The sequence below is a fragment of the Semicossyphus pulcher genome, unplaced genomic scaffold (genome assembly GCF_022749685.1).
Source record: "Semicossyphus pulcher isolate SPU_LCO1_2020_fin unplaced genomic scaffold, fSemPul1.0.p SCAF_11, whole genome shotgun sequence".
NCBI lineage: Eukaryota > Metazoa > Chordata > Actinopteri > Labriformes > Labridae > Semicossyphus > Semicossyphus pulcher.
The window spans coordinates 6,686,989-6,704,331 of NW_027211615.1; the positions used below are offsets into that span (position 1 = coordinate 6,686,989).

General features: G+C 46.3%; 21 non-coding genes across 21 annotated transcripts; 5 read left to right on the forward strand and 16 right to left on the reverse strand.

The window, feature by feature from the left end:
- Positions 1-372: 372 nt before the first annotated feature.
- trnav-aac (transfer RNA valine (anticodon AAC)) lies at positions 373-445 on the reverse strand. Its single transcript has one exon. It is a non-coding gene; the product is annotated as a tRNA-Val (tRNA).
- A 6,066-nt stretch (positions 446-6,511) lies between these two features.
- On the reverse strand, positions 6,512-6,584 carry trnav-aac (transfer RNA valine (anticodon AAC)). The gene has a single exon. It is a non-coding gene; the product is annotated as a tRNA-Val (tRNA).
- A 213-nt stretch (positions 6,585-6,797) lies between these two features.
- On the reverse strand, positions 6,798-6,870 carry trnav-cac (transfer RNA valine (anticodon CAC)). Its single transcript has one exon. It is a non-coding gene; the product is annotated as a tRNA-Val (tRNA).
- A 1,164-nt stretch (positions 6,871-8,034) lies between these two features.
- On the reverse strand, positions 8,035-8,107 carry trnav-aac (transfer RNA valine (anticodon AAC)). Its single transcript has one exon. It is a non-coding gene; the product is annotated as a tRNA-Val (tRNA).
- A 213-nt stretch (positions 8,108-8,320) lies between these two features.
- trnav-cac (transfer RNA valine (anticodon CAC)) lies at positions 8,321-8,393 on the reverse strand. The gene has a single exon. It is a non-coding gene; the product is annotated as a tRNA-Val (tRNA).
- Positions 8,394-9,065: 672 nt separating this feature from the next.
- trnad-guc (transfer RNA aspartic acid (anticodon GUC)) lies at positions 9,066-9,137 on the forward strand. Its single transcript has one exon. It is a non-coding gene; the product is annotated as a tRNA-Asp (tRNA).
- Positions 9,138-9,557: 420 nt separating this feature from the next.
- trnav-aac (transfer RNA valine (anticodon AAC)) lies at positions 9,558-9,630 on the reverse strand. Its single transcript has one exon. It is a non-coding gene; the product is annotated as a tRNA-Val (tRNA).
- A 213-nt stretch (positions 9,631-9,843) lies between these two features.
- On the reverse strand, positions 9,844-9,916 carry trnav-cac (transfer RNA valine (anticodon CAC)). The gene has a single exon. It is a non-coding gene; the product is annotated as a tRNA-Val (tRNA).
- A 672-nt stretch (positions 9,917-10,588) lies between these two features.
- trnad-guc (transfer RNA aspartic acid (anticodon GUC)) lies at positions 10,589-10,660 on the forward strand. Its single transcript has one exon. It is a non-coding gene; the product is annotated as a tRNA-Asp (tRNA).
- Positions 10,661-11,080: 420 nt separating this feature from the next.
- trnav-aac (transfer RNA valine (anticodon AAC)) lies at positions 11,081-11,153 on the reverse strand. The gene has a single exon. It is a non-coding gene; the product is annotated as a tRNA-Val (tRNA).
- A 214-nt stretch (positions 11,154-11,367) lies between these two features.
- On the reverse strand, positions 11,368-11,440 carry trnav-cac (transfer RNA valine (anticodon CAC)). Its single transcript has one exon. It is a non-coding gene; the product is annotated as a tRNA-Val (tRNA).
- A 672-nt stretch (positions 11,441-12,112) lies between these two features.
- Positions 12,113-12,184, forward strand: trnad-guc (transfer RNA aspartic acid (anticodon GUC)). The gene has a single exon. It is a non-coding gene; the product is annotated as a tRNA-Asp (tRNA).
- Positions 12,185-12,604: 420 nt separating this feature from the next.
- trnav-aac (transfer RNA valine (anticodon AAC)) lies at positions 12,605-12,677 on the reverse strand. Its single transcript has one exon. It is a non-coding gene; the product is annotated as a tRNA-Val (tRNA).
- A 712-nt stretch (positions 12,678-13,389) lies between these two features.
- Positions 13,390-13,461, forward strand: trnad-guc (transfer RNA aspartic acid (anticodon GUC)). Its single transcript has one exon. It is a non-coding gene; the product is annotated as a tRNA-Asp (tRNA).
- Positions 13,462-13,881: 420 nt separating this feature from the next.
- Positions 13,882-13,954, reverse strand: trnav-aac (transfer RNA valine (anticodon AAC)). The gene has a single exon. It is a non-coding gene; the product is annotated as a tRNA-Val (tRNA).
- A 214-nt stretch (positions 13,955-14,168) lies between these two features.
- trnav-cac (transfer RNA valine (anticodon CAC)) lies at positions 14,169-14,241 on the reverse strand. The gene has a single exon. It is a non-coding gene; the product is annotated as a tRNA-Val (tRNA).
- A 672-nt stretch (positions 14,242-14,913) lies between these two features.
- Positions 14,914-14,985, forward strand: trnad-guc (transfer RNA aspartic acid (anticodon GUC)). Its single transcript has one exon. It is a non-coding gene; the product is annotated as a tRNA-Asp (tRNA).
- Positions 14,986-15,405: 420 nt separating this feature from the next.
- On the reverse strand, positions 15,406-15,478 carry trnav-aac (transfer RNA valine (anticodon AAC)). Its single transcript has one exon. It is a non-coding gene; the product is annotated as a tRNA-Val (tRNA).
- A 213-nt stretch (positions 15,479-15,691) lies between these two features.
- Positions 15,692-15,764, reverse strand: trnav-cac (transfer RNA valine (anticodon CAC)). The gene has a single exon. It is a non-coding gene; the product is annotated as a tRNA-Val (tRNA).
- A 1,164-nt stretch (positions 15,765-16,928) lies between these two features.
- Positions 16,929-17,001, reverse strand: trnav-aac (transfer RNA valine (anticodon AAC)). The gene has a single exon. It is a non-coding gene; the product is annotated as a tRNA-Val (tRNA).
- A 213-nt stretch (positions 17,002-17,214) lies between these two features.
- trnav-cac (transfer RNA valine (anticodon CAC)) lies at positions 17,215-17,287 on the reverse strand. Its single transcript has one exon. It is a non-coding gene; the product is annotated as a tRNA-Val (tRNA).
- Between the last annotated feature and the right edge of the window lie 56 nt (positions 17,288-17,343).

Sequence of the window (17,343 nt, forward strand, 5' to 3'; positions counted from 1 at the left end):
TTTGGCATTCCAGATAAGTGTCTAAGGACATCTTGGTGACGACTTCCTTTTCATTGCCCTGGTCATTGATAACATTCTTACGAGCAGCTTGAGTCAGGAGAAGGGAGTTTGGATAGAGAGATGACATCTACATCCTGATTATTATCTGCTTTAATTTCCGCCAATGCCTACTGCCTCTTTTGCTCCAAACTTAGATTGAATTCTTGCATATAATTAACACCCACTAAAATGCGGCCGGTCAATACTACTCAGACTACAAAATGTAAGCGGAATACCTCTGACATCAAAACTGTTGTCCTTGGAATACAGATTCTGCATATGAATGGACATATCTGTTTATTCATTTTAGGCAGAAAAAGGAGCAAAGAAAACTGTTTCAGCCCGGTTTCGAACCGGGGACCTTTCGTGTGTTAGGCGAACGTGATAACCACTACACTACGGAAACAGCCAAAACAGGGTGTGGGCAAATGCTTGCTGTAATGCGCTTGCTTTCTGAACTCAAAATACTTGAAATGCTGGAAAACAAGTTATTTTGAGGTGAGTGTCTAGCCGCTGATGACTATTCATCACCGAGAATGACAAAACTACTAAGCAGGGGCGCTGTTGAGCATCGAGCATGTAGGACGTGTCTCCCCACTGTTCCGTAGATTTGCGATATTTAATACTTTTTAACACAGTTTTTTTTTTTCGCTTTTTCGCTGGTATCTTGTAGGATAGTGTGTTCAGACCACCGTATGGTACTTTTTTGCACATTTTAAGCACGAATGGCGACTTCAACTACAAGCTATGCTGGACCTACTGAAAGGGGAAATCTGTACAAAGTTTGACTGGTTATCCTCTGACTTGCGGTCCGATATTTCTTCGGTAAGGGAGGAATTGAGACACACCATTGAACCTCTACAACAGAAACTCAGCTCACATAACCAGACCATCGCTGAGCTGGAGCGCGCATCCACGGATCATAGTGACCAGCTAACGACACTGGAAACTACGGTCTCTACACTCCAAAAGCAGGTGAAACTGCTGACCAACAAATGTGAGGACTTGGAAGGGAGAGCAAGGAGAAATAATTTACGGCTAGTTGGAGTACCAGAGGGAGCCGAGGGAGCACAACCGACTGAATTTGTGTCTCAACTACTGAAAGACATCCTTGGTTTTCAGGAGAAACCCCTACTGGACCGTGCACCACGCACTCTTCGGCCCAAACCCAGGGAAGGTGAGCAGCCCCGGCCCCTTGTCATTGTAAATGTAAATGTAAAATCCATGGTGTCTTCTGAAGCTTCAATCTAAAGACGGTTTAATAAGGTATTTGAACTGACTAACTGGCCATTTAAGTACCTGTTTGTTGAGCTGCGCTCCATAAGAAGCACTATTTGTACGGTTTTGTTCATGCTATTGCTGTGTTGTTTATATATCCGCTTGCTAATTTAGTATCTCAAATCCGGGGGATGTTTTTATCACATTGTGGGTTTAGCATGCGTCCGGTTCCGAGTGACGCTTCAGCTTGGGGGGTGGGGGGCGGGAGAGGGTTGTTTATGTTTAGTGTTTTGTTACGCTTGGTCACCTGTTTTCTTAAATATACTTTGGTTATTGTTACACTTTCACTTACCATATTGCAGAAACTCTTTTTCATTTACCTAAAATATGTCCCACCATAGTTCTCCACAGCAGTCTGGGAGTGGACTCAAATTTTTTAGTTGGAACTGTAAAGGTCATATATAAATCATCCTATTAAACGCAGTAGGGTCCTTCACCACCTCTAACAGCTAGGTGCTGGCATTATCTTTCTTCAAGAGACTCATTTAAAATCCTCAAGTCAGCCTCTCCTACAAAGGAGATGGGTTAGCCAGGTGTTTCAGTCCACTTATCAACAGAAGTCTAGAGGTGTGGCAATATTGATTCATAAATCTGTTAATTTTCTGTCATCTAATGTTATCTCTGACCCTAATGGGAGATATATTCTAGTATCAGGGCAACTTTACAACACTCCAGTCGTTCTCGCGAATGTATACGGTCCTAACAGGGACAATGAGGCCTTCTTCCAATTAATGTTCACTAAACTACCTAATTTGTCCACATATAAACTCATTTTAGGAGGAGATTTTAACTGTTGTCTTAATACTGTATTAGACCGCTCATCACCTAGTGCTGCTATACCTTCAAAATCTTCTAAAATTATTCTCTCCTTTATGGAAGAGTTTTCCATTTCTGACCCTTGGCGCTTTCTTAACCCATCAGGAAGGGCTTACTCTTTTTTTTCTAATGTGCATCACACCTTTACTCGCATTGATTATTTTCTTATCGATAACCATCTTCTTCCTACTATTCAGTGATGCTCCTATGAACCTATTTTAATATCCGATCATGCTCCGGTTTTCCTGGAGTTGCACATAAAGGATTGTGATAACTCACGCCCCCCCTGGCTTCTTAACGTGCGCTTATTGTCAAATGAGGATTTTGTCAAATTTGTTTCCAATCAAATTGAATTTTTCATTGCTGTTAACAGGGCCCCAGGGGTTTCGGCTTCTCTTCCTTGGGAAACTTTGAAGGCTTATATACGTGGTGAGATTATTTCATATAGTAGCTTTGAGGATAAAAAGAGGAAAAAAAGATTACAGGAACTTAGGCAACGCTTTCTTCAGCTTGATAACATTTATGCCTCTTCCCCATCCCCAAACATATACAAGGAGCGCCTCTCCCTACAAGCAGAATTTGATGTTCTCTCTACTAATCAAACCGTGGATCTATTACTTAAAGCTAAACATTTTCACTGCGAGTATGGGGACAAAGCAAGTAAACTGTTAGCCCATCAGCTGCGGCAGGCTTCCACCTCTCATCAGATTCAACAAATTCAAACTCCTTCTGGTATAACATCCGACCCTAGGAAAATTAATGATCAGTTCAAACAGTTTTATAACTTGTTATATTCCTCTGAAATTAATTCTGATTCTCCTGCTTTTGATAGCTTCTTTGAGATATTGGACATAACTAAAGCTGATCCAGATTCTGTTAAAAGGCTTGAGGAACCAATTACTGTAGATGAGCTTAAGGGGGCGATATTCTCCATGCAATCTGGAAAGTGCCCAGGGCCTGATGGCTTTCCAAATGAATTTTATAAGAAATTCTTTGATCAATTAACACCACTTTTGATTGACATGTTTAAGGAATCTTTCAGCTCCTCTGAATTACCTCCAACACTTAATCATGCCTCTATATCGTTGATTTTGAAGAAAAATAAAGATCCACTTCTTTGCTCTAGTTACCGCCCCATAAGTCTCTTATCAGTTGATGTAAAAATCTTGTCCAAATTATTAGCCATGCGGTTGGAGACAGTACTGCCTACTATTATTTCCCCTGATCAAACTGGGTTCATCTGAAATAGACACTCTTTTTCTAATCTCAGACGGGTTTTCAATATTATATATAATCCCTCCACTCGGTCTATGTCTGAGGCTTTGATTTCAATGGATGCTGAGAAGGCATTTGACCGAGTGGAGTGGAATTATCTTTTTTATACATTGGAGAAATTTGGCTTTGGGCAGAGGTTTATTTCATGGGTTAAACTTCTCTATTCTTCTCCAATGGCTTCAGTTCGGACCAATATTGTTCACTCAATATACTTCCCTTTGCATCGCTCCACCCGTCAGGGCTGCCCCTTCAGCCCGCTGTTATTCGCAATTGCGAGCGAACCTCTTGCCATCACTCTCAGGTCAGATCCTTCTATAACCGGTATAATCAGAAATGGAATTGAACATAAAGTCTCCCTTTGTGCGGATGACTTGTTGTTACATGTCTCCAACCTCTCGGCTTCGGTCCCAGCAGCTCTGGATATTCTCACATCATTTGGTTGTGTTTCAGGGTATAAACTTAACTTGTACAAGAGTTAAATATTCCCTTTAAATGATGCAGCCCGTAACTTAGTACAGGACTTCCCATTTAAACATGCCCTGTTGAGTTTTTCATATCTTGGTACTCATGTTGGAGGAAAGTTTGAGGACCTGTTGAAGTTAAATTTTGCCCCCTTACTGGCTCAAATACAGGAAGATCTTCGACGGTGGTCACTACTGCCCTTGTCTCTTATAGCTCGAGTAAATTCTGTAAAGATGAATATCCTCCCCAAGCATATCTCTTCCAATGTATACCTATTTTCCTTCCTCAGTCCTTTTTTAGTAAATAAGATAGTCTAGTTTCTGAATTTATTTGTAATAAGAAAGTTCCCCGACTACGCAGGGAGCTGTTGCAGAGGCCGAGGTCACTTGGCGGTCTGGCTTTGCCTAATTTCAGATTTTATTACTGGGCTGCATACCTGAGAATAATCCAATTGTTGGTTCAATATGAGAAATTACCCGGCTCTTCAACATGGTTAAATATGGAAGCACTTTCCTCTAAACCGGCTTCGCTGACAGCTCTTCTTCACTGTCCATTTAGCCTTTCTTTGCCCCCTAATCTATCTATTCCAAAACACAAAGCGGATTTTGCGGCATTCGTTACTCTATTGGCCCTGCGTCTAATATTAATGAGGTGGAAATCATCCTCCCCCCCTCCCACTCTTTTTGGATCAAAGATATACTCAATTTTGTCAAAGTGGAGAAAATACGATGTACTTAAATAGTTTACTTGCTAAATTTGATAAAACTTGGGGACCTTTCTTTGCACATGTGGACAGTTTGGTGTTTCCTACTATCCCAGAGTGACTGCTGCATCTGTACACCTTTTGGTTTATTTATCTACCTGCAGTGGGTGTGAAATGTTACTTATTTATTATTTATTTATTTATTTAAGGTTTCTTTTACTAAGTGGGTGTATGTCTGACTTTAAGTAACTTTGGATGACCAACGCATATGTTCTGCTATTTTGTTTTTTGCGTTTGTGAATTATGACACTGTTCAAGTATTTGCTCTTGGACTTTCTTGTACAGGTCCAGACTTTATGCTAACTTGTTTTATTTTATAACTTGATGCTGGTGCTGGAGCTGTACCTGTCTACTTGTTATCGTGTCTTAAAATTCAATAAACAAATCTGTGAAAAAAAAACAAAAAAACTACTAAGCAGCAACAAGCAGCGTATCTTTCTGCACAAACTTCCCTATTTGCAATCTGAAAAAGAAGAAAATGAAAGATAAGATAAAGGCAATTCACTGCAGGTCAAAAACAACGCAACGACTGAACTTGGGATAGAGTGAGCGAAGTTTTTTGTCACTGTCTTTTGCCTTAGTCCGTGCTCTACAACGACTGGCTCTGTAATGTTTTGACAAAGTGCAGCCTCAGAGTGAGCAACACAGTCAACTGTTCGAACCAGGGACCTTTCGCGTGTGAGGTGAACGTGATGACTACCACACTACGGAAACAGTCAGCAAAGACCTGCACACTTGGTTCAAGATTCTTGTCGTGCACTCAATCACTGGTGACTCCCGATGCAGCGCCCGGATGACTTCAACTCAGTATTGGGGAATATCAACCGGCTACACTAGCTGCGACTGTGCCAAACATAAAGTGCTTTGCGTAGCGTCCAGCCAGGGTAATAGGACACTGGACCTGCCGTATGCCAGCGTAGAAGGAGTCACACGGCACACGATAGCCCTACCTCCCCTTGGCCGATCAGATCAAACCTCTGCACCTCTGTCAGCCTCTACTCCAGCAGCAGCCTGTGTCGCAAAGGAAACTAATGAGGCTCTGTAGAGGTGCGCTGAAGCAACAAACTGGGACGTGCCAAACCAAAGGTGGGATTTGAAGATCTGGATTGGTTTTGCCAGATGCCCATTACTCGGCCTATGTTGACCTGGACGGGTTAGGTAATACTGTGAGAGTCATGTTCTTTGATTTCCCCATTGCTTTGCTGGTAGATGCTCCCTTGGTTTCCTGGATTGTGGACCGTATGACTGTTTGACCACAGTATGTAAGACTGAAAGGGTGCAATCCAGGAAAACTGGGCAAATATGAGCTTTACCGCTGCATGTTCCTGGCAAACACTGGAGCACCGCCATCAGGCCGTTCAAGTGCCGAAATGTCTGACACCGCAGTCCTCGTTAGTATAGTGGACAGTATCTCCGCCTGTCACGCGGAAGACGGGGGTTCGATTCCCCGACGGGGAGAGTAAAGTTTTCTACCGGCGGCTGCTTATTCACCAAGAAAGACTGAGGCATAAAGCTCGTCCTTGTGTCCAGCTGAGGTGAGTGTAGTTCAACCTTCCCCACACCAATTGAGACAGAAAATGAAATTGGCCTGGAAGAAGTCGGCAAAATACCCTAAGTGAAAGACGATGAGAAATAGAGGTCGTCAAAGTCAACTTCTCAGTCCCCTTGGCCTTCTGCCTCTTTTGCTCCAAACTTAGATTGATTTCTTCTCGCATATAATCAACGCCCGCTAAAATGCGTCCGGTCAATACTACTCAGACTACAAGAGGTAAGCGGAATACCTCTGACAACACAACTGTTGTCCTTGGAATACAGATTCTGCATATGAATGGACATATCTGTTTATTCATTTTAGGCAGAAAAAGGAGCAAAGAAAGATGTTTCCGCCCGGTTTCGAACCGGGGACCTTTCGCGTGTTACGCAAACGTGATAACCACTACACTACGGAAACAGACAAAATAGGGTGTGGGCAAATGCTTGCTGTAATGCGCTTGCTTTCTGAACTCAAAATACTTGAAATGCTGGAAAACAAGTTATTTTGAGGTGAGTGTCTACCCGCTGATGACTATTCACCAAGAATGACAAAAGTACTAAGCAGCAACAAGCAGCGTATCTTTCTGCACAAACTTCCCTATTTGCAATCTGAAAAAGCAACACAGTCAACTGTTTCCGCCCGGTTTCGGACCGGGGACCTTTCGCGTGTGAGGCGAACGTGATGACCACTACACTACGGAAACGGTCAGCGACAATCTGCACACTTGGTCCAAGATTCTTGTCGTGCACTCAATCACTGGTGACTCCCGATGCAGCGCCCGGATGACTTCAACTCAGTATTGGGGAATATCAACCGGCTACACTAGCTGCGACTGTGCCAAACATAAAGTGCTTTGCGTAGCGTCCAGCCAGGGTAATAGGACACTGGACCTGCCGTATGCCAGCGTAGAAGGAGTCACACGGCACACGATAGCCCTACCTCCCCTTGGCCGATCAGATCAAACCTCTGCACCTCTGTCAGCCTCTACTCCAGCAGCAGCCTGTGTCGCAAAGGAAACTAATGAGGCTCTGTAGAGGTGCGCTGAAGCAACAAACTGGGACGTGCCAAACCAAAGGTGGGATTTGAAGATCTGGATTGGTTTTGCCAGATGCCCATTACTCGGCCTATGTTGACCTGGACGGGTTAGGTAACACTGTGAGAGTCATGTTCTTTGATTTCCCCATTGCTTTGCTGGTAGATGCTCCCTTGGTTTCCTGGATTGTGGACCGTATGACTGTTTGACCACAGTATGTAAGACTGAAAGGGTGCAATCCAGGAAAACTGGGCAAATATGAGCTTTACCGCTGCATGTTCCTGGCAAACACTGGAGCACCGCCATCAGGCCGTTCAAGTGCCGAAATGTCTGACACCGCAGTCCTCGTTAGTATAGTGGACAGTATCTCCGCCTGTCACGCGGAAGACGGGGGTTCGATTCCCCGACGGGGAGAGTAAAGTTTTCTACCGGCGGCTGCTTATTCACCAAGAAAGACTGAGGCATAAAGCTCGTCCTTGTGTCCAGCTGAGGTGAGTGTAGTTCAACCTTCCCCACACCAATTGAGACAGAAAATGAAATTGGCCTGGAAGAAGTCGGCAAAATACCCTAAGTGAAAGACGATGAGAAATAGAGGTCGTCAAAGTCAACTTCTCAGTCCCCTTGGCCTTCTGCCTCTTTTGCTCCAAACTTAGATTGATTTCTTCTCGCATATAATCAACGCCCGCTAAAATGCGTCCGGTCAATACTACTCAGACTACAAGAGGTAAGCGGAATACCTCTGACAACACAACTGTTGTCCTTGGAATACAGATTCTGCATATGAATGGACATATCTGTTTATTCATTTTAGGCAGAAAAAGGAGCAAAGAAAGATGTTTCCGCCCGGTTTCGAACCGGGGACCTTTCGCGTGTTAGGCGAACGTGATAACCACTACACTACGGAAACAGACAAAATAGGGTGTGGGCAAATGCTTGCTGTAATGCGCTTGCTTTCTGAACTCAAAATACTTGAAATGCTGGAAAACAAGTTATTTTGAGGTGAGTGTCTACCCGCTGATGACTATTTACCAAGAATGACAAAAGTACTAAGCAGCAACAAGCAGCGTATCTTTCTGCACAAACTTCCCTATTTGCAATCTGAAAAAGCAACACAGTCAACTGTTTCCGCCCGGTTTCGAACCGGGGACCTTTCGCGTGTGAGGCGAACGTGATGACCACTACACTACGGAAACGGTCAGCGACAATCTGCACACTTGGTCCAAGATTCTTGTCGTGCACTCAATCACTGGTGACTCCCGATGCAGCGCCCGGATGACTTCAACTCAGTATTGGGGAATATCAACCGGCTACACTAGCTGCGACTGTGCCAAACATAAAGTGCTTTGCGTAGCGTCCAGCCAGGGTAATAGGACACTGGACCTGCCGTATGCCAGCGTAGAAGGAGTCACACGGCACACGATAGCCCTACCTCCCCTTGGCCGATCAGATCAAACCTCTGCACCTCTGTCAGCCTCTACTCCAGCAGCAGCCTGTGTCGCAAAGGAAACTAATGAGGCTCTGTAGAGGTGCGCTGAAGCAACAAACTGGGACGTGCCAAACCAAAGGTGGGATTTGAAGATCTGGATTGGTTTTGCCAGATGCCCATTACTCGGCCTATGTTGACCTGGACGGGTTAGGTAACACTGTGAGAGTCATGTTCTTTGATTTCCCCATTGCTTTGCAGGTAGATGCTCCCTTGGTTTCCTGGATTGTGGACCGTATGACTGTTTGACCACAATATGTAAGACTGAAAGGGTGCAATCCAGGAAAACTGGGCAAATATGAGCTTTACCGCTGCATGTTCCTGGCAAACACTGGAGCACCGCCATCAGGCCGTTCAAGTGCCGAAATGTCTGACACCGCAGTCCTCGTTAGTGTAGTGGACAGTATCTCCGCCTGTCACGCGGAAGACCGGGGTTCGATTCCCCGACGGGGAGAGTAAAGTTTTCTACCGGCGGCTGCTTATTCACCAAGAAAGACTGAGGCATAAAGCTCGTCCTTGTGTCCAGCTGAGGTGAGTGTAGTTCAACCTTCCCCACACCAATTGAGACAGAAAATGAAATTGGCCTGGAAGAAGTCGGCAAAATACCCTAAGTGAAAGACGATGAGAAATAGAGGTCGTCAAAGTCAACTTCTCAGTCCCCTTGGCCTTCTGCCTCTTTTGCTCCAAACTTAGATTGATTTCTTCTCGCATATAATCAACGCCCGCTAAAATGCGTCCGGTCAATACTACTCAGACTACAAGAGGTAAGCGGAATACCTCTGACAACACAACTGTTGTCCTTGGAATACAGATTCTGCATATGAATGGACATATCTGTTTATTCATTTTAGGCAGAAAAAGGAGCAAAGAAAGATGTTTCCGCCCAGTTTCGAACCGGGGACCTTTCGCGTGTTAGGCGAACGTGATAACCACTACACTACGGAAACAGACAAAATAGGGTGTGGGCAAATGCTTGCTGTAATGCGCTTGCTTTCTGAACTCAAAATACTTGAAATGCTGGAAAACAAGTTATTTTGAGGTGAGTGTCTACCCGCTGATGACTATTCACCAAGAATGACAAAAGTACTAAGCAGCAACAAGCAGCGTATCTTTCTGCACAAACTTCCCTATTTGCAATCTGAAAAAGCAACACAGTCAACTGTTTCCGCCCGGTTTCGGACCGGGGACCTTTCGCGTGTGAGGCGAACGTGATGACCACTACACTACGGAAACGGTCAGCGACAATCTGCACACTTGGTCCAAGATTCTTGTCGTGCACTCAATCACTGGTGACTCCCGATGCAGCGCCCGGATGACTTCAACTCAGTATTGGGGAATATCAACCGGCTACACTAGCTGCGACTGTGCCAAACATAAAGTGCTTTGCGTAGCGTCCAGCCAGGGTAATAGGACACTGGACCTGCCGTATGCCAGCGTAGAAGGAGTCACACGGCACACGATAGCCCTACCTCCCCTTGGCCGATCAGATCAAACCTCTGCACCTCTGTCAGCCTCTACTCCAGCAGCAGCCTGTGTCGCAAAGGAAACTAATGAGGCTCTGTAGAGGTGCGCTGAAGCAACAAACTGGGACGTGCCAAACCAAAGGTGGGATTTGAAGATCTGGATTGGTTTTGCCAGATGCCCATTACTCGGCCTATGTTGACCTGGACGGGTTAGGTAACACTGTGAGAGTCATGTTCTTTGATTTCCCCATTGCTTTGCTGGTAGATGCTCCCTTGGTTTCCTGGATTGTGGACCGTATGACTGTTTGACCACAGTATGTAAGACTGAAAGGGTGCAATCCAGGAAAACTGGGCAAATATGAGCTTTACCGCTGCATGTTCCTGGCAAACACTGGAGCACCGCCATCAGGCCGTTCAAGTGCCGAAATGTCTGACACCGCAGTCCTCGTTAGTATAGTGGACAGTATCTCCGCCTGTCACGCGGAAGACCGGGGTTCGATTCCCCGACGGGGAGAGTAAAGTTTTCTACCGGCGGCTGCTTATTCACCAAGAAAGACTGAGGCATAAAGCTCGTCCTTGTGTCCAGCTGAGGTGAGTGTAGTTCAACCTTCCCCACACCAATTGAGACAGAAAATGAAATTGGCCTGGAAGAAGTCGGCAAAATACCCTAAGTGAAAGACGATGAGAAATAGAGGTCGTCAAAGTCAACTTCTCAGTCCCCTTGGCCTTCTGCCTCTTTTGCTCCAAACTTAGATTGATTTCTTCTCGCATATAATCAACGCCCGCTAAAATGCGTCCGGTCAATACTACTCAGACTACAAGAGGTAAGCGGAATACCTCTGACAACACAACTGTTGTCCTTGGAATACAGATTCTGCATATGAATGGACATATCTGTTTATTCATTTTAGGCAGAAAAAGGAGCAAAGAAAGATGTTTCCGCCCGGTTTCGAACCGGGGACCTTTCGCGTGTTAGGCGAACGTGATAACCACTACACTACGGGAACAGACAAAATAGGGTGTGGGCAAATGCTTGCTGTAATGCGCTTGCTTTCTGAACTCAAAATACTTGAAATGCTGGAAAACAAGTTATTTTGAGGTGAGTGTCTACCCGCTGATGACTATTCACCAAGAATGACAAAAGTACTAAGCAGCAACAAGCAGCGTATCTTTCTGCACAAACTTCCCTATTTGCAATCTAAAAAAAGCAACACAGTCAAGTGTTTCCGCCCGGTTTCGAACCGGGGACCTTTCGCGTGTGAGGCGAACGTGATGACCACTACACTACGGAAACGGTCAGCGACAATCTGCACACTTGGTCCAAGATTCTTGTCGTGCACTCAATCACTGGTGACTCCCGATGCAGCGCCCGGATGACTTCAACTCAGTATTGGGGAATATCAACCGGCTACACTAGCTGCGACTGTGCCAAACATAAAGTGCTTTGCGTAGCGTCCAGCCAGGGTAATAGGACACTGGACCTGCCGTATGCCAGCGTAGAAGGAGTCACACGGCACACGATAGCCCTACCTCCCCTTGGCCGATCAGATCAAACCTCTGCACCTCTGTCAGCCTCTACTCCAGCAGCAGCCTGTGTCGCAAAGGAAACTAATGAGGCTCTGTAGAGGTGCACTGAAGCAACAAACTGGGACGTGCCAAACCAAAGGTGGGATTTGAAGATCTGGATTGGTTTTGCCAGATGCCCATTACTCGGCCTATGTTGACCTGGACGGGTTAGGTAACACTGTGAGAGTCATGTTCTTTGATTTCCCCATTGCTTTGCTGGTAGATGCTCCCTTGGTTTCCTGGATTGTGGACCGTATGACTGTTTGACCACAGTATGTAAGACTGAAAGGGTGCAATCCAGGAAAACTGGGCAAATATGAGCTTTACCGCTGCATGTTCCTGGCAAACACTGGAGCACCGCCATCAGGCCGTTCAAGTGCCGAAATGTCTGACACCGCAGTCCTCGTTAGTATAGTGGACAGTATCTCCGCCTGTCACGCGGAAGACCGGGGTTCGATTCCCCGACGGGGAGAGTAAAGTTTTCTACCGGCGGCTGCTTATTCACCAAGAAAGACTGAGGCATAAAGCTCGTCCTTGTGTCCAGCTGAGGTGAGTGTAGTTCAACCTTCCCCACACCAATTGAGACAGAAAATGAAATTGGCCTGGAAGAAGTCGGCAAAATACCCTAAGTGAAAGACGATGAGAAATAGAGGTCGTCAAAGTCAACTTCTCAGTCCCCTTGGCCTTCTGCCTCTTTTGCTCCAAACTTAGATTGATTTCTTCTCGCATATAATCAACGCCCGCTAAAATGCGTCCGGTCAATACTACTCAGACTACAAGAGGTAAGCGGAATACCTCTGACAACACAACTGTTGTCCTTGGAATACAGATTCTGCATATGAATGGACATATCTGTTTATTCATTTTAGGCAGAAAAAGGAGCAAAGAAAGATGTTTCCGCCCGGTTTCGAACCGGGGACCTTTCGCGTGTTAGGCGAACGTGATAACCACTACACTACGGAAACAGGTGTGAGGCGAACGTGATGACCACTACACTACGGAAACGGTCAGCGACAATCTGCACACTTGGTCCAAGATTCTTGTCGTGCACTCAATCACTGGTGACTCCCGATGCAGCGCCCGGATGACTTCAACTCAGTATTGGGGAATATCAACCGGCTACACTAGCTGCGACTGTGCCAAACATAAAGTGCTTTGCGTAGCGTCCAGCCAGGGTAATAGGACACTGGACCTGCCGTATGCCAGCGTAGAAGGAGTCACACGGCACACGATAGCCCTACCTCCCCTTGGCCGATCAGATCAAACCTCTGCACCTCTGTCAGCCTCTACTCCAGCAGCAGCCTGTGTCGCAAAGGAAACTAATGAGGCTCTGTAGAGGTGCGCTGAAGCAACAAACTGGGACGTGCCAAACCAAAGGTGGGATTTGAAGATCTGGATTGGTTTTGCCAGATGCCCATTACTCGGCCTATGTTGACCTGGACGGGTTAGGTAACACTGTGAGAGTCATGTTCTTTGATTTCCCCATTGCTTTGCAGGTAGATGCTCCCTTGGTTTCCTGGATTGTGGACCGTATGACTGTTTGACCACAGTATGTAAGACTGAAAGGGTGCAATCCAGGAAAACTGGGCAAATATGAGCTTTACCGCTGCATGTTCCTGGCAAACACTGGAGCGCCGCCATCAGGCCGTTCAAGTGCCGAAATGTCTGACACCGCAGTCCTCGTTAGTATAGTGGACAGTATCTCCGCCTGTCACGCGGAAGACCGGGGTTCGATTCCCCGACGGGGAGAGTAAAGTTTTCTACCGGCGGCTGCTTATTCACCAAGAAAGACTGAGGCATAAAGCTCGTCCTTGTGTCCAGCTGAGGTGAGTGTAGTTCAACCTTCCCCACACCAATTGAGACAGAAAATGAAATTGGCCTGGAAGAAGTCGGCAAAATACCCTAAGTGAAAGACGATGAGAAATAGAGGTCGTCAAAGTCAACTTCTCAGTCCCCTTGGCCTTCTGCCTCTTTTGCTCCAAACTTAGATTGATTTCTTCTCGCATATAATCAACGCCCGCTAAAATGCGTCCGGTCAATACTACTCAGACTACAAGAGGTAAGCGGAATACCTCTGACAACACAACTGTTGTCCTTGGAATACAGATTCTGCATATGAATGGACATATCTGTTTATTCATTTTAGGCAGAAAAAGGAGCAAAGAAAGATGTTTCCGCCCGGTTTCGAACCGGGGACCTTTCGCGTGTTAGGCGAACGTGATAACCACTACACACCGGAAACAGACAAATTAGGGTGTGGGCAAATGCTTGCTGTAATGCGCTTGCTTTCTGAACTCAAAATACTTGAAATGCTGGAAAACAAGTTATTTTGAGGTGAGTGTCTACCCGCTGATGACTATTCACCAAGAATGACAAAAGTACTAAGCAGCAACAAGCAGCGTATCTTTCTGCACAAACTTCCCTATTTGCAATCTAAAAAAAGCAACACAGTCAAGTGTTTCCGCCCGGTTTCGAACCGGGGACCTTTCGCGTGTGAGGCGAACGTGATGACCACTACACTACGGAAACGGTCAGCGACAATCTGCACACTTGGTCCAAGATTCTTGTCGTGCACTCAATCACTGGTGACTCCCGATGCAGCGCCCGGATGACTTCAACTCAGTATTGGGGAATATCAACCGGCTACACTAGCTGCGACTGTGCCAAACATAAAGTGCTTTGCGTAGCGTCCAGCCAGGGTAATAGGACACTGGACCTGCCGTATGCCAGCGTAGAAGGAGTCACACGGCACACGATAGCCCTACCTCCCCTTGGCCGATCAGATCAAACCTCTGCACCTCTGTCAGCCTCTACTCCAGCAGCAGCCTGTGTCGCAAAGGAAACTAATGAGGCTCTGTAGAGGTGCGCTGAAGCAACAAACTGGGACGTGCCAAACCAAAGGTGGGATTTGAAGATCTGGATTGGTTTTGCCAGATGCCCATTACTCGGCCTATGTTGACCTGGACGGGTTAGGTAACACTGTGAGAGTCATGTTCTTTGATTTCCCCATTGCTTTGCTGGTAGATGCTCCCTTGGTTTCCTGGATTGTGGACCGTATGACTGTTTGACCACAGTATGTAAGACTGAAAGGGTGCAATCCAGGAAAACTGGGCAAATATGAGCTTTACCGCTGCATGTTCCTGGCAAACACTGGAGCACCGCCATCAGGCCGTTCAAGTGCCGAAATGGCTGACACCGCAGTCCTCGTTAGTATAGTGGACAGTATCTCCGCCTGTCACGCGGAAGACCGGGGTTCGATTCCCCGACGGGGAGAGTAAAGTTTTCTACCGGCGGCTGCTTATTCACCAAGAAAGACTGAGGCATAAAGCTCGTCCTTGTGTCCAGCTGAGGTGAGTGTAGTTCAACCTTCCCCACACCAATTGAGACAGAAAATGAAATTGGCCTGGAAGAAGTCGGCAAAATACCCTAAGTGAAAGACAATGAGAAATAGAGGTCGTCAAAGTCAACTTCTCAGTCCCCTTGGCCTTCTGCCTCTTTTGCTCCAAACTTAGATTGATTTCTTCTCGCATATAATCAACGCCCGCTAAAATGCGTCCGGTCAATACTACTCAGACTACAAGAGGTAAGCGGAATACCTCTGACAACACAACTGTTGTCCTTGGAATACAGATTCTGCATATGAATGGACATATCTGTTTATTCATTTTAGGCAGAAAAAGGAGCAAAGAAAGATGTTTCCGCCCGGTTTCGAACCGGGGACCTTTCGCGTGTTAGGCAAACGTGATAACCACTACACTACGGAAACAGACAAAATAGGGTGTGGGCAAATGCTTGCTGTAATGCGCTTGCTTTCTGAACTCAAAATACTTGAAATGCTGGAAAACAAGTTATTTTGAGGTGAGTGTCTACCCGTTGATGACTATTCACCAAGAATGACAAAAGTACTAAGCAGCAACAAGCAGCGTATCTTTCTGCACAAACTTCCCTATTTGCAATCTGAAAAAGCAACACAGTCAACTGTTTCCGCCCGGTTTCGGACCGGGGACCTTTCGCGTGTGAGGCGAACGTGATGACCACTACACTACGGAAACGGTCAGCGACAATCTGCACACTTGGTCCAAGATTCTTGTCGTGCACTCAATCACTGGTGACTCCCGATGCAGCGCCCGGATGACTTCAACTCAGTATTGGGGAATATCAACCGGCTACACTAGCTGCGACTGTGCCAAACATAAAGTGCTTTGCGTAGCGTCCAGCCAGGGTAATAGGACACTGGACCTGCCGTATGCCAGCGTAGAAGGAGTCACACGGCACACGATAGCCCTACCTCCCCTTGGCCGATCAGATCAAACCTCTGCACCTCTGTCAGCCTCTACTCCAGCAGCAGCCTGTGTCGCAAAGGAAACTAATGAGGCTCTGTAGAGGTGCACTGAAGCAACAAACTGGGACGTGCCAAACCAAAGGTGGGATTTGAAGATCTGGATTGGTTTTGCCAGATGCCCATTACTCGGCCTATGTTGACCTGGACGGGTTAGGTAACACTGTGAGAGTCATGTTCTTTGATTTCCCCATTGCTTTGCTGGTAGATGCTCCCTTGGTTTCCTGGATTGTGGACCGTATGACTGTTTGACCACAGTATGTAAGACTGAAAGGGTGCAATCCAGGAAAACTGGGCAAATATGAGCTTTACCGCTGCATGTTCCTGGCAAACACTGGAGCACCGCCATCAGGCCGTTCAAGTGCCGAAATGTCTGACACCGCAGTCCTCGTTAGTATAGTGGACAGTATCTCCGCCTGTCATGCGGAAGACGGGGGTTCGATTCCCCGACGGGGAGAGTAAAGTTTTCTACCGGCGGCTGCTTATTCACCAAGAAAGACTGAGGCATAAAGCTCGTCCTTGTGTCCAGCTGAGGTGAGTGTAGTTCAACCTTCCCCACACCAATTGAGACAGAAAATGAAATTGGCCTGGAAGAAGTCGGCAAAATACCCTAAGTGAAAGACGATGAGAAATAGAGGTCGTCAAAGTCAACTTCTCAGTCCCCTTGGCCTTCTGCCTCTTTTGCTCCAAACTTAGATTGATTTCTTCTCGCATATAATCAACGCCCGCTAAAATGCGTCCGGTCAATACTACTCAGACTACAAGAGGTAAGCGGAATACCTCTGACAACACAACTGTTGTCCTTGGAATACAGATTCTGCATATGAATGGACATATCTGTTTATTCATTTTAGGCAGAAAAAGGAGCAAAGAAAGATGTTTCCGCCCGGTTTCGAACCGGGGACCTTTCGCGTGTTAGGCGAACGTGATAACCACTACACTACGGAAACAGACAAAATAGGGTGTGGGCAAATGCTTGCTGTAATGCGCTTGCTTTCTGAACTCAAAATACTTGAAATGCTGGAAAACAAGTTATTTTGAGGTGAGTGTCTACCCGCTGATGACTATTCACCAAGAATGACAAAAGTACTAAGCAGCAACAAGCAGCGTATCTTTCTGCACAAACTTCCCTATTTGCAATCTGAAAAAGCAACACAGTCAACTGTTTCCGCCCGGTTTCGGACCGGGGACCTTTCGCGTGTGAGGCGAACGTGATGACCACTACACTACGGAAACGGTCAGCGACAATCTGCACACTTGGTCCAAGATTCTTGTCGTGCACTCAATCACTG